The sequence below is a fragment of the Schistocerca nitens genome, chromosome 4 (genome assembly GCF_023898315.1).
Source record: "Schistocerca nitens isolate TAMUIC-IGC-003100 chromosome 4, iqSchNite1.1, whole genome shotgun sequence".
NCBI classification, from domain to species: domain Eukaryota; kingdom Metazoa; phylum Arthropoda; class Insecta; order Orthoptera; family Acrididae; genus Schistocerca; species Schistocerca nitens.
In genome coordinates, this window is record NC_064617.1 from 690,262,254 (window position 1) to 690,275,205 (window position 12,952).

Sequence of the window (12,952 nt, forward strand, 5' to 3'; positions counted from 1 at the left end):
GACACGGTGGTGCTCCCCGAAGCACTGTATGCAGCAGAGACCACACTAATCCTAGGGCATACATGTATCGCCGGCCGCTGTCGTCGAGCGGTTCTAGGCCCTTCAGTCCGGAACCTCGCTGCTGCTACGGTCGCAGGTTCGAATCCTGCCTCGGGCATGGATATGTGTCATGTCCTTAGGTTAGTTAGGTTTAAGTAGTTCTAAGTCTAGGGGACTGATGACCTCAGATGTTTAAGTCCCATAGTGCTTAGAGCCATTTGAACCATACACGTATCAGGCAACTAGAAAAAGTGGAACGGAAAATACTTAGGAAAATATTTGGCGCAACTAACAACAATGGAATATGCATCAAGAAACTTACAGAGGAACTATACAAACATACGGAGACAATGACAGAAAAGATTAGAAAACGCAGACTACACTTCTATGTACACCTTTACAGAATGCCATCACACGGACTGAACAAACAGATCTTTGACTGGGTAACCACTAGAAGGAACAAATGGGTGGCAGAGGTAAAAAAAAACTCAACATCACACCAGACACAATAAACGAAAGAACAAAATTCAGAAACATCATTAAGAAAAGTAAACTACATGAGATACGCTGTGACGAACGAACAGGCTGAAAATGGACCGAAGAATCCAAACAAGATCACAGCCGGAAAATGAAAGAAATATGGGTAACCAAAAAGGCAACCAAAATGAAGCTGGAGATACGAAGCCGACAAGAAGCATGGGCAGAGGACCGGAAACAGAAACACAGCGAGCGATTGAGGGAAGGGAAGTTCGGGCAGCAAGGAAGGCAGCAAAATGAATTGACCATGTAGTTTAGTCTAACTGCGCTCTTTAAGGACAAAACACCAATAGGGTGAATCACCTAAAGTTTCTCTGCAATAAAGTGCTATTGATGTGCGGTTTTCAGAGAACAGATTGGTAGTCAGGGGATCGCATTGTTAGCCAATAGTCGGCCGAAGTGGTCGAGAGGTTCTAGGCACTACAGTCTGGACTGATGACTTCAGCAGTTAAGTCCCATAGTGCTCAGAGCCATTTGAACCATTTGTTAGCCAATAAACAGATTGTAATAATACTTAAAAGATGTATTTGACGAGCAAACATGTACTTTTTTTAAATGATTCAATGCCTATTGACATTAACAAACTGAAAATAGGATAAATTAGAATGTCAGTGGCGTTTATTGCAGGTTCCTACTCTGAGTCGTCTAAGAGATATCGTATTTTGAAAAGTTTCCACACCGACACAGATTTGTGCCATTCAGCCTGCCTAGTTGCTAGGAACGATGGTGTTATGTATGCTTACAGTGTGATTGTTTTTTCCTGGAGTGCTTTGCGACTTGTTAGTCAGTTGGTGTGAGTCAGTCAAAGCAGTAGGTCGAGAATGGGCGATGCGAATTACTAACTGCAGAAAAAGCCGACTTGCTCATAGTGTATGGAGAATGCGGAAATAATGCATTTCGTTCTTGTACGTCGGATGCGGCAGGATATCTCGAAACACGTCAACCATCTCAGCAGTTATTTATCGAGCTCTTCAACCAGTTACTTGAAAGTGGCAGTGTAACACCTAGACAACGTAACAGAAGGGAACAAGTGACGACAGAAGAAGAGAAGGGAATTAATGTTCTTGCTACTTTTGCACTTGATCCGTACGTTAGCTCCCGCGCAATCACTGGAGAAAGTGGAATGAGTCAGGCAAGTGTCCTACGGATTCTCCATTGACACAGGTTTCATCTCTATCACGTCACTTTCCATCAAGAGCTACATGTTGTTGTTGTTGTGGTCTTCAGTCCTGAGACGGGTTTGCTGCAGCTCTCCATGCTACTCTATCCTGTGCAAGCTTCTTCATCTCCCAGTACCTACTGCAACCTACATCCTTCTGAATCTGCTTAGTGTATTCATCTCTTGGTCTCCCTCTACGATTTTTACCCTCCACGCTGCCCTCCAATGCTAAATTTGTGATCTCATGATGCCTCAAAACATGTCCTACCAACCGATCCCTTCTTCTAGGCAAGTTGTGCCACAAACTTCTCTTCTCCCCAATCCTATTCAAACCTCCTCATTAGTTACGTGATCTATCCACCTTATCTTCAGCATTCTTCTGTAGCACCACATTTCGAAAGCTTCTATTCTTTTCTTGTCCAAACTGGTTATCGTCCATGTTTCACTTCCATACATGGCTACACTCCATACAAATACTTTCAGAAACGACTTCCTGACACTTAAATCTATACTCGATGTTAACAAATTTCTCTTCTTCAGAAACGATTTCCTTGCCATTGCCAGTCTACACTTTATATCCTCTCTACTTCGACCATCATCAGTTATTTTACTCCCTAAATAGCACAACTCCTTTACTACTTTAAGTGTCTCATTTCCTAATCTAATCCCCTCAGCATCACCCGATTTAATTTGACTACATTCCATTATCCTCGTTTTGCTTTTGTTGATGTTCATCTTATATCCTCCTTTCAAGACACTGTCCATTCCGTTCAACTGCTCTTCCAAGTCCTTTGCTGTCTCTGACAGAATTACAATGTCATCGGCGAATCTCAAAGTTTTTACTTCTTCTCCATAAATTTTAATACCTACTCCGAATTTTTCTTTTGTTTCCTTTACTGCTTGTTCAATATACAGATTGAATAACATCGGGGAGAGGCTACAACCCTGTCTCACTCCTTTCCCAACCACTGCTTCCCTTTCATGCCCCTCGACTCTTATAACTGCCATCTGGTTTCTGTACAAATTGTAAATAGCCTTTCGCTCCCTGTATTTTACCCCTGCCACCTTCAGAATTTGAAAGAGAGTATTCCAGTTAACGTTGTCAAAAGCTTTCTCTAAGTCTACAAATGCTAGAAATGTAGGTTTGCCTTTTCTTAATCTTTCTTCTAAGATAAGTCGTAAGGTTAGTATTGCCTCACGTGTTCCAACATTTCTACGGAATCCAAACTGATCTTCCCCGAGGTCCGCTTCTACGAGTTTTTCCATTCGTCTGTAAAGAATTCGCGTTAGTATTTTGCAGCTGTGACTTATTAAACTGATAGTTCGGTAGTTTTCACATCTGTCAGCACGTGCTGATTGGAATTATTATATTCTTCTTGAAGTCTGAGGGTATTTCGCCTGTCTCATACATCTTGCTCACCAGATGGTAGAGTTTTGTCATGACTGGCTCTCCCAAGGCCATCAGTAGTTCTAATGGAATGTTGTCTACTCCCGGGGCCTTGTTTCGACTCAGGTCTTTCAGTGCTCTGTCAAACTCTTCATCTACATCCTCTTCCATTTCCATAATATTGTCCTCAAGTACATCGCCATTGTATAAACCCTCTACATACTCCTTCCACCTTTCTGCTTTCCCTTCTTTGCTTAGAACTGGGTTTCCATCTGAGCTCTTGATATTCATACAAGTGGTTCTCTTCTCTCCAAAGGTCTCTTTAATTTTCCTGTAAGCAGTATCTATCTTACCCCTAGTGAGACAAGCCTCTACATCCTTACATTTGTCCTCGAGCCATCCCTGCTTAGCCATTTTGCACTTCCTGTCGATCTCATTTTTGAGACGTTTGTATTCCTTTTTGCCTGCTTCATTTACTGCATTTTTATGTTTTCTCCTTTCATCAATTAAATTCAATATTTCTTCTGTTACCCAAGGATTTCTATTAGCCCTTGTCTTTTTACCTACTTGATCCTCTGCTGCCTTCACTACTTCATCCCTCAAAGCTACCCATTCTTCTTCTACTGTATTTCTTTCCCCCATTCTTGTCAATTGTTCCATTATGCTCTCCCTGAAACTCTCTACAACCTCTGGTTTTTTCAGTTTATCCAGGTCCCATCTCCTTAAATTCCCACCTTTTTGTAGTTTCTTCAGTTTCAATCTGCATTGTGGTAAGAATCCACATCTGCCCCTGGAAATGTCTTACAATTTAAAACCTGGTTCCTAAATCTCTGTCTTACCATTATATAATCTATCTGATACCTTTTAGTATCTCCAGGATTCTTCCAGGTATACAACCTTCTTTTAGAAACATAGAAACGACTATTGGAATCGTGTTAACTTTTGTACATGGGCTTTACAGATATACCATGTATCTTGTTTAGTGAGAAACTACATTTACCTATCGTGACCAGGTAATCAGACGAATCATGCAATACTGGTCTGTTGACAGTCCCCATTGGATTCGTCAGGGGGAACGTCAGCGTCCATGGAGTGTAAATGTGAGATGTGGGATAGTGAAACATCAGCTCGTAGGCCCATAGAAGGAACACTGGACGCGCACCAGTACCGCAGCCTGTTAACAGACTATCTTCCAGCGATGCTAAATGACGTTCCTCTATAGACTAGGAGGAACTTGTGGTATCATCACGATAGCCGTTCAGCCCATAGCGCACAAAGTACTACAACAAGTCTTCACGAATTGTTTCCAAATCGTTCGATTGGAGGCAGAGGACCCGTATCTTGGCCGCACCGTTCCCCGGATATCACTCCGGCAGACTTTTTTCTGAGGTGAAAGCTAAAAGACGCTGTCTACAAGGACATACCAACGACACCCGACGATATGCAAAGAAATATTACTGCGGCCTTCTCGGACATCTCCGCTTGTGCAGCGGTCCTCCATAGCAGACTGGAAGCTTGTATTGCTGCTGTCGGTGATCATTTTGGACACAACCTGTGATGGTCAGTTGTCTCGTTGCTGTTCAGAATCTACAAGACTAGTGTATTCACTTGTGTTGTTCTTTCGTCTTTGATACCACAGATATTATACAAGTGGCTGTGTGGGAACTTTTCAAAATACGATACCTCGCTAACGACTCGCGCTAGAATCCTACAACAAACACCACTGGTCCATTGTGTGAAAACCGCACATCAGTAGCACTCGCCATTTCCGCTGTACTTGCGGTAGAAGTTTTAGGTGATTCACCCTGTACATATAGTTCATCCATCCTGGGAACCTAGAATTTCAACTATTTTTATCTGATAGTGGGAAGATATCGATGCCGAGAATTCCAAGACCGAACCGAAATCTCTGCAATAGTTTCTCAGACTAACCCTGATGTACAAAACGATACGAGGATGGAACTTCAGTTTCTATATGTAGATACAGAATATTTAATAAAATGCTTTTTATTTACTCTACTAGCCATTAAAATTGGTACACCAAGAAGAAATGCAGATGATAAACGGGTATTCATTGGGCAAATATATTATACTAGAACTGACATGTGATTACATTTTCACGCAATTTGGGTGCATAGATCCTGAGAAATCAGTACCCAAAACAACCTCCTATGGCGGTAATAACGGCCTTGATACGCCTAGGCATTGAGTCAAAGAGAGCTTGGATGGCGTGTGCAGGTACAGCTGCCCAGGCAGCTTCAACACGATACCACAGTTCATCAAGAGTAGTGACTGGCGTATTGTGACGAGCCAGTAGCTCGGCCACCATTGACCAGACGTTTTCAATTGGTGAGACATCTGGAGAATGTGCTGGCCAGGGCAGCAGTCGACCGCAACGTGCGGTCGTGCATTATCCTGCTGAAATGTAGGGTTTCGCGGGGATCGAATGAAGGGTAGAGCCACGGCTCGTAACACATCTGATATGTAACGTCCACTGTTCAAAGTGCCGTCAATGCGAACAAGAGGTGACCGAGACGTGTAACCAATGGCACCCCATACCATCACGCCAGGTGATATGCCAGTATGGTGGTGACGAATACACGCTTCAAATGTGCGTTCACCGCGATGTCGCCTAACACGGATGCGACCATCATGATACTGTAAACAGAACCTGGATTCATCCGAAAAAATGACGTTTTGCCATTCGTGCAGCCAGGTTCGTCGTTGAGTACACCATCGCAGGGCTCCTGTCCGTGATGCAGTGTCAAGGGTAACCGCAGCCACGGTCTCCGAGCTGATAGTCCATACTGCTGCAAACGTCGTCGAACTGTTCGTGCAGATGGTTGTTGTCTTGCAAACGTCCCCATCTGTTGATTCAGGGATCGAGACGTGGCTGCACGATCCGTTACAGCCATGCGGATAAGGTGCCTGTCATCTCGACTGCTAGTGATACGAGGCCGTTGGGATCCAGCACGGCGTTCCGTATTACCCTCCTGAACCCACCGATTCCATATTTTGGTAACAGTCACTGGATCTCGACCAACGCGAGCAGCAATGTCGCGATACGATAAACCGCAATCGCGATAGGCTACAATCCGACCTTTATCAAAGTCGGAAACGTGAAGGTACGCATTTCTCCTCCTTACACGAGGCATCACAACAACGTCTCACCAGGCAATGCCGGTCAACTGCTGTTTGTTTATGAGAAATCGGTTGGAAACTTTCCTCATGTCAGCACGTTGTAGGTGTCGCCAGCGGCGCCAACCTTGTGTGAATGTTCTGAAAAGGTAATCATTTGCACATCACAGCATCTTCTTCCTGTCGGTTCAATTTCGCGTCTGTAGCACGTTATCTTCGTGGTGTAGCAATTTTAATGGCCAGTAGTGTAGTTCATCTGTCCTGGGAACCCAGAATCTCAAAATGTTCAAATGTGTGTGAAGTCCTAAGGGACCAAACTGCTGAGGTCATCGGTCCCTAGACTTACACAATACTTTTAACTAAGTTATGCTAAGAACAACACACATACCCATGCCCGAAGGAGGACTCGAACCTCCGGCGTGAGTGGCCGCGCAATCGGTGACATGGCGCGCCTCTAACCGCGCGGCTACTCCGCTCTGCCCAGAATCTTAACTATTTTTATCTGTTTTCTCCATAGAGACTGGGAAGCTATCGATCCCGGGAGTTCCAAGACCGAATCGAAATCTCTACAGTAGTTCCTCAGACTAGCCTTGACAGACAAAAAGAAACGAGTATGGAACTGCAGCTATTACATATAGATACAGAATATTTAATGAAATGTTTTTTATTTTGTTACTAAAACATGACTAAAACTTACATTTTATGCTGCATGCAGTAATGTTCGTCTGTTATGTTTCTGATGGATGATGAACGCAATGTCAGTTATGACGACAAAAAGATGTTTTTATGTGTGATAATTACAATTTAACAATTTTAGACTTTCTTTTTTTTTTTTTTTTTTACTTTGCTTGTAATGTGAAACCTTGGATCTCTCAAATTTCATGATTCTACGTCAGTGGAAAGTACCCTATAGATCTTGATGATCTCACTGGCGGGAAAGGGATTTAGGTCTTTAGAGATCATAAAGACGTGAGTACGACATTCTTGAAACGCATTTAGAAATTTCTTGAAGATAAATACAGAGATTTCAAAATGTTGTTGAAGATAAATAAAGAGATTCCAAAATACTTTTACAGATGCCTGAGGGATGCATTTCGCAACAGGACGACAATTTCAGACTGCCAGTTTCTGCTTCCTTCAGATTATCAATCACGATTTGCACTCTTAATTCACTATGAATTCTTCAAAGAAAGGGCAATGAGTTACTCAGCTATGAAGTATCGTAATAAATATGACCAATAATGAAAAAATAACCACTTTATCGTCAGGCTGTTATGCGAGACTTACAATTTGAAATAATCAAATGCTTTTAACCTATAGTTTCCCAGCAATCGTTTGAGAACAATTTTTTTAATTCAAGTGAAACGTTTTCCCATAAAGTATCCAGCAACTCTGCTTCGGCTACATTCAGTATTTTCTTTCAGCTCCGCATCAGAGAACTCAACTTTCATCTTTCTATTTTCCTAGAATAAATCTTCGATGTGGACACGATTCTTTGCTTGGCGCGGCGAAGAAGTCTGCCATAATGAGTATATTACACAGAATTGCAGCAATGAGTCTCAACAATTCATCACAGAGCACACTTAACTTCGCCAGAAGAATGCTGTAACACGAGCTAAGCAAGCAGATTATGTGAATTTTTCCTGTTTTTTCTTTTATTTAGACCATCTCAGCCAGCCTCTGATACTTGTTGAATCACTCACTCACACACACGCACACCACTCACACACACCGCTTATTCGCACACAGTATTTACATTGATTAATATATATATATATATATATATATATATATATATATATATATATATACAGGGTGTTTCAAAAATGACCGGTATATTTGAAACGGCAATAAAAACTAAACGAGCAGCGATAGAAATACACCGTTTGTTGCAATATGCTTGGGACAACAGTACATTTTCAGGCGGACAAACTTTCGAAATTACAGTAGTTACAATTTTCAACAACAGATGGCGCTGCAAGTGATGTGAAAGATATAGAAGACAACGCAGTCTGTGGGTGCGCCGTTCTGTACGTCGTCTTTCTGCTGTAAGCGTGTGCTGTTCACAACGTGCAAGTGTGCTGTACACAACATGGTTTATTCCTTAGAACAGAGGATTTTTCTGGTGTTGGAATTCCACCGCCTAGAACACAGTGTTGTTGCAACAAGACGAAGTTTTCAACGGAGGTTTAATGTAACCAAAGGACCGAAAAGCGATACAATAAAGGATCTGTTTGAAAAATTTCAACGGACTGGGAACGTGACGGATGAACGTGCTGGAAAGGTAGGGCGACCACGTACGGCAACCACAGAGGGCAACGCGCAGCTAGTGCAGCAGGTGATCCAACAGCGGCCTCGGGTTTCCGTTCGCCGTGTTGCAGCTGTGGTCCAAATGACGCCAACGTCCACGTATCGTCTCATGAGCCAGAGTTTACACCTCTATCCATACAAAATTCAAATGCGGCAACCCCTCAGCGCCGCTATCATTGCTGCACGAGAGACATTCGCTAACGATATAGTGCACAGGATTGATGACGGCGATATGCATGTGGGCAGCATTTGGTTTACTGATGAAGCTTATTTTTACCTGGACGGCTTCGTCAATAAACAGAACTGGCGAATATGGGGAACCGAAAAGCCCCATGTTGCAGTCCCATCGTCCCTGCATCCTCAAAAAGTACTGGTCTGGGCCGCCATTTCTTCCAAAGGAATCATTGGCCCATTTTTCAGATCCGAAACGATTACTGCATCACGCTATCTGGACATTCTTCGTGAATTTGGGGCGGTACAAACTGCCTTAGACGACACTGCGAACACCTCGTGGTTTATGCAAGATGGTGCCCGGCCACATCGCACGGCCGACGTCTTTAATTTCCTGAATGAATATTTCGATGATCGTGTGATTGCTTTGGGCTATCCGAAACATACAGGAGGCGGCGTGGATTGGCCTCCCTATTCGCCAGACATGAACCCCTGTGACTTCTTTCTGTGGGGACACTTGAAAGACCAGGTGTACCGCCAGAATCCAGAAACAATTGAACAGCTGAAGCAGTACATCTCATCTGCATGTGAAGCCATTCCGCCAGACACGTTGTCAAAGGTTTCGGGTAATTTCATTCAGAGACTACGCCATATTATTGCTACGCATGGTGGATATGTGGAAAATATCGTACTATAGAGTTTCCCAGACCGCAGCGCCATCTGTTGTTGAAAATTGTAACTACTGTAATTTCGAAAGTTTGTCTGCCTGAAAATGTACTGTTGTCCCAAGCATATTGCAACAAACGGTGTATTTCTATCGCTGCCGTTTCAAATATACCGGTCATTTTTTAAACACCCTGTATATACAGTGTGAGTCACCTAACATTACCGCTGGATATATTTCGTAAACCACATCAAATACTGAAGAATCAATTCCACAGACCGAACGTGAGGAGAGCGGCTAGTGTAATTGGTTAATACAAACCATACAAAAATGCACGGAAGTATGTTTTTTAACACAAACCTACGTTTTTTAAATGGAACCACGTTACTTTTGTTATCACATCTGAACATATAAACAAATACGTAATCAGTGCCGTTTGTTGCATTTTAAAATGTTAATTACATCCGGAGATATTGTAACCTAAAGTTGACGCTTGAGTACCACTCCTCCGCTGTTCGATCGTGTGTATCGGAGAGCACCGAATTACGTAGGGATCCAAAGGGAACGGTGATGGACCTTAGGTACAGAAGAGACTGGAACAGCACATTACGTACACATGCTAACACCTTTTTATTGGTCTTTATCACTGACGCACATGTACATTACCATGAGGGGTGAGGTACACGCACACGCGTGGTTTCCGTTTTCAATTACGGAGTGGAATAGAGTGTGTTCCGACATGTCAGTCCAATACATGTTCAATGTGGTGGCCATCATTTGCTACACACAATTGCAATCTCTGGCGTAATGAATATCGTACACGCCGCAGTACATCTGGTGTAATGTAGCCGCAGGCTGCCACAATACGTTGTTTCATATCCTCTGGGGTTGTAGGCACATCACGGTACACATTCTCCTTTAACGTACCCCACAGAAAGAAGTCCAGAGGTGTAAGATCAGGAGAACGGGTTGGCCAATTTATGCATCCTCCACGTCCTATGAAACGCCCGTCGAACATCCTGTCAAGGGTCAGCCTAGTGTTAATTGCGGAATGTGCAGGTGCACCATCATGCTGATACCACATACGTCGACGCGTTTCCAGTGGGACATTTTCGAGCAACGTTGGCAGATCATTCTGTAGAAACGCTATGTATGTTGCAGCTGTTTGGGCCCCTGCAATGAAGTGAGGACCAATGAGGTGGTCGCCAATGACTCCGCACCATACATTTACAGTCCACGGTCGCTGTCGCTCTACCTGTCTGAGCCAGCGAGGATTGTCCACGGACCAGTAATGCATGTTCCGTAGATTCACTACCCCGTGGTTGTGAAAGCCGCTTCATCGGTAAACAGGTAGAACTGCAACGCATTCTCTGTTAATGCCCATTGACAGAATTGCACTCGATGATTAAAGTCATCACCATTTAATTGCTGATGTAGCGACACATGAAACGGGTGAAAGCGGTGACGATGCAGTATGCGCATGACACTACTTTGACTCAGTCCACCGGCTCTCGCAATGTCCCGTGCACTCATGTGAGGGTTCATGGCAACAGCAGCTAACACACCAACTGCACCCGCTTCTCCTGTGACGGGCCTCTTACGGACCCGTTTGCGTGCTACGACCATACCTGTTGCATACATTTGGCGGTAGATGTTTTGCAATGTGCGGCACGTTGGATGCTCTCTGTCCGGGTACCGTTCTGCATACACCCTGCAGGCTTCAGCTGCATTTCGTCGACACTCGCCATAGATGAGTATCATCTCCGCCTTTTCAGAGTTCGAATACACCATGGTCACAGTTCCTACGACACTACACTATCACAGACGTCTGGTAACACGGTGTACTACAGTTGGTCTGCGTGCGGAGACGAATGCAGAATAACAATAGCAGCAAACGCTACATGCGGACACTGCGACAGCTAGACCAAACCACAACAGTGCACTACAGCCACAGTCGTAAACACGGTCGTCATCGTAAACATGTCCCTGCAGATGCTGCTCGCCGACCGTGGCCCGTGTTTGTTACAACACGCAACTGAACGTCGGAGGTTTCAAGCGTCAATTTTAGGTTACAATATCTCCGGATGTAATTAACATTTTAAAATGCAACAAACGGCACTGATTACGTATTTGTTTATATGTTCAGATGTGCTAACAAAAGTAACGTGGTTCCATTAAAAAAAACGTAGGTTTGTGTTAAAGAACATACTTCCGTGCATTTTTGTATGGTTTGTATTAAACAATTACACTAGCCCCTCTCCTCACGTTCGGTCTGTGGAATCGGTTCGTCAGTATTTGATGTGGTTTACGAAATATATCCAGCGGTAACGTTAGGTGACTCTCCCTGTATAAGGAGAAAAAAGCCTTTACATTTGCTGTTCCTATGACATGGGGAGAGCCAAGAAATCATTCCAATAATTGCTACTTTTGCAGTGTTGGTATTACTAGTCATAATTCGAAAAACAAGAGTGTAGAATTGCCTGTTCCTGAACCACCAGATGATTTAAATTCTATTCTAACAGAAGTATTATCTGATTTACATGAACCAGATTATGATGAATTCCATTGCAACACAGAAAGTCTAGAGCCCAAATTGTTTACTCAGACCGAGCTTAACGATTTGGTTAGCGATCTGGGCTTAACGAAAGAAAAAGCTGAATTGCTTGGCTCTAGATTAAAAGAAAAGAACTTATTGGCAGTTGGAGCCAGCATATACATGTATAGAAAGAGATAGCAGCAATTTTCCAAGTTTTTTCAACAAGAAGGTGATTTAGTGTACTGCTCAGATATTCCCGGTCTGGTTAATGAGTTTGGCACTGAATACAAAAAGCAAGACTGGACGCTGTTTATTGATTCATCCAAAACTAGTTTAAAGGCTGTTTTATTACACAATGGTAACATGTATGCATCTATACCTATTGGACATTCTGTACAAATGAAAGAAAGCTATGAAAACCTAGAAATAGTGCTAAATAAAATAGGCTATGCTGCTCATGGCTGGATGATATGTGGCGATCTAAAAGTGCATATTCCTTGGTCAGCATCGTGGCTTTAGCAAATTTCCACGTTTCTTGTGTGAATGGGACAGTAGGGCTAGGGATCAACACTGGAGCAGTCTTTAAAACCTGGCGTGAAGAACATCCTACGCAAAAACCTTGTAGATTCAAAAAACGTACTCCTACCAACTCCACATATAAAGATAGGCCTAATAAAACAGTTTGTAAAGGCTTTGCCTAAAGATGGACCATGTTTTAAGTATCTATGGAAAAGTTTCCACACCTTTCAGAAGCTAAACCAAAACTAGGCGTCTTTGTCAGACCTGACATTACAAAATTGATGTTTGATGTTAACTTTGAATCCACAATGACCTTAAATGAGAAAGAAGCTTGGGTATAATTCAAGCAAATCGTAACAAAGTTCTTAGGACCTGAAAAAGACCCAGAATATGATTCTATTATAGCTACAATGTTAAAAAAGTTTAATACTTTAGGATATTTAATGAGCCTGAAAGTTCACTTTTTGAACAGTCACCTTGATTACTTCCCGG

The 12,952-nt window shown here is 43.0% G+C and overlaps 1 protein-coding gene across 1 annotated transcript in view; it reads right to left on the reverse strand.

Annotated features, from left to right (window-relative positions):
* LOC126252505 (uncharacterized) overlaps positions 1-12,952 on the reverse strand; it is a 131,046-nt gene that overhangs the window by 44,351 nt on the left and 73,743 nt on the right. The gene's annotated exons all lie outside the window — the stretch shown is intronic.